The sequence below is a fragment of the Solanum verrucosum genome, unplaced genomic scaffold (genome assembly GCF_900185275.1).
Source record: "Solanum verrucosum unplaced genomic scaffold, falcon-dt-bn FXZP01000244.1, whole genome shotgun sequence".
NCBI classification, from domain to species: domain Eukaryota; kingdom Viridiplantae; phylum Streptophyta; class Magnoliopsida; order Solanales; family Solanaceae; genus Solanum; species Solanum verrucosum.
Window position 1 is genome coordinate 775620 of NW_026019999.1, and position 2639 is coordinate 778258.

The following is a 2639-nucleotide window of genomic DNA, read 5'->3' on the forward strand; positions in this document are numbered from 1 at the left end:
AATTAGGGTAAGCCTTTGTGACCCTAAAAGCTCAATTCCATTTTATCATTTAGAAAACTTAAGATCAAACCTTGGTGTTTTGATTGACAACTGACAATGTTTTAGAAGAACTTGAGTTATAAAATAAAATGGTGATTGTGAACTGATTTTAATTCCTTTTTCAAAATAGTTTTCACCAATGGGTTCCAAATTCATTGGATTACATTTTGCAGTAAATATTATTTGATTCAAACCTCAATTTGGAATTGGGGTTTTGAGTTGTTTTGACCATTTTTTAAAAGGGAAAAGGGTCAAAAATACCTTTCAACTTTGTTTTATTAGTTGACTATAACTCTACCGTTAAAATAAAGTTATTCATTTCCTCACCGTCACTAATTTCCCCATTTATATCCCTCAATTGATGGAAATCCCCAAATTAATTCAAATTAAATTGAATTTTTAAAAAAGACCCATTCCTTATTTTAAACCCAATGTCCCATAGTATAACTCGTATAACTCATTCCTCTTTTACCCATTATTTCAATTTTTTCCATATGACTCATTCCCCTTTACCCATTAACTTTTACAAAATTGTTCTTTATTTCCCTTACCCATTTAATGTGACTGATTGGATTATACAACACCGTGGTGGGGATATCCGTTTACTTAATCATAATGGACAAGAGGTAACTGATGCATTCATTGCTTTTCATCCAGGTACAACTTGGAAACATCTTGATAACCTCTTTACTGGTTAATATTTAGAAGATTCTTAGGTTTCTGAGGTATCAAGGGATTATAGAAAGCTTTGTATTGACTTTGCTAAAGCTGGATTATTTAAGAAAAAGGGTCATGGGGTTATGTATTTATTCTGTTTTAATGGGTTTTTGCTTTTCTTGACTTTCTATGCTGTAATTTTTAGTGATGATTTCTTGATTAATATGCTTTTTGGAGTATTGTTGGGGTTAACTTGGATGCAGATTTCTTACATGGGTCGTGATTCAAGTCTTTACTTGATTATGACAAATAAGGGGTACAATAAGATGATATAGATTATGTCAGAGAAACGACTTTTTGGGATTCACATTACTTGGCGGAAATGGACTCATAATGCTCATCATGTGGCTTGTAATAGCTTGGATTATGATCTTGATCTTCAACACTTCCAGTTTTTGCAGTATCTTCAAGTTTGTTTAAGTCATTGAATTCTACCTTCTATGGAAGAGAGTTAACGTTCGATTCGCTGGAAAAAATCTTTGTCAGCTATCAACATTTTACGTTTTATCCAATCTTTTGTGTTTCCAAGGTGAATTTGTTTGTACAGCCATTGTTGTTGTTGTTCTCTAGAAGGAAAGTGCTTGATAGACTTTTGAACATATTGGGAAATGAAGAACAAATGTGAAGAAGTTAATGGGTAAAGGGGTAAAGGGGAATGGGTTATATGGAAAATTTGAAAGAATGTGTAAAAGGGGAATAGGTTATACGGGTTATACTATGGGGCATTGGGTTTAAAATGGGAAATGGGTCTTTTTTTAAAATTCCGATTAATTTGAGTCAATTTAGGGATTTCCATTAATGGAGGGTATAAATGGTGAAATTAATGACGGCGAGGGTATAAATAAATTTGTTTTAGCGGTAGGGGTATTATTAACTAAGAAAACAAAATGGAGGGGTATTTTTGACCCTTTTCACTTTTTAAAATATATTATTTAGCTGTTGTTATTTCTAGAATTTTATTGTGATTACTTGATTGAACTAAATTGTGTGTTGTACATTGTTCAGAAAGGGAAGACTCGAGTCTTGGATTGACTTTTGATTTAATTGAGGCAAGTGATTTTCTAAGCCCTATAAAACTTGTAGAATCTTGTATTTCCGTTCATTGTGTATTGATTGATAAAAAGACTTGATTGCATGGTTTTGGACTTGAATCACTTGATTTGTTGTCTCTTCCTTACGGTGTAAAATTACTCATTTGCATCGATTGTTGTGCACCGTGATGAGACATGTGATGATTATGTCGAAGGAAAATTGTTTTGACAGGTGATATTATATAAAACCGAAGGAAAATGATTCTGTCTTGTGATATTTTACCGAAGGAAAATGGTTCTAGAAAGTGATATTATGCAAAAGGAAAATGGTTTACTTGATACTTGTTGGTTGTTGAACTATGACTGTTAAACTGCTATTGCTAAGCCTTGTGATTTATGTATTTTAAAACTGTTAGATTTGACTGATTTCTGTGCAGGTTGTGGTTTAATGAAGTTCAATTGGATGAAAGGAGTAGTCATATTTTAGCTTAATTTTTCCTTTTTGGTAGGTAACTTGATGAGTGCCTTGTTGTTTGGTACTCACTCCTTGCTTCTACACTTGTGTAGGTTCCTGGTACAGATCCATGTGATTGTTTTTCTTCTATTTTTGAGGCTTTAGAAAGACATTTAGAGGCAGCTGCTTGTCATCCCAACGGACCCTCTTGTTCCTTTTTTCTGTTTTGTTCTATTCTAGAGACAAATACATTGAGACTTGTACTTATCTTTCAATTTTGTATAGTGGCATGTACACGTCACAGTAAGGTTTTGGGGTTGTAACATCTTAGACATCGGTCAGTTTTAAGTTTTGGGTTACCTTCAAACGACCATAACTTTCGGCACATAAAGAGTTAG

The 2639-nt window shown here is 33.2% G+C and overlaps 1 pseudogene; it reads left to right on the forward strand.

Annotated features, from left to right (window-relative positions):
* The first annotated feature begins 533 nt into the window (after positions 1-533).
* LOC125819392 (delta(8)-fatty-acid desaturase-like) lies at positions 534-1381 on the forward strand (annotated as a pseudogene).
* The last annotated feature ends 1258 nt before the right edge of the window (positions 1382-2639 follow it).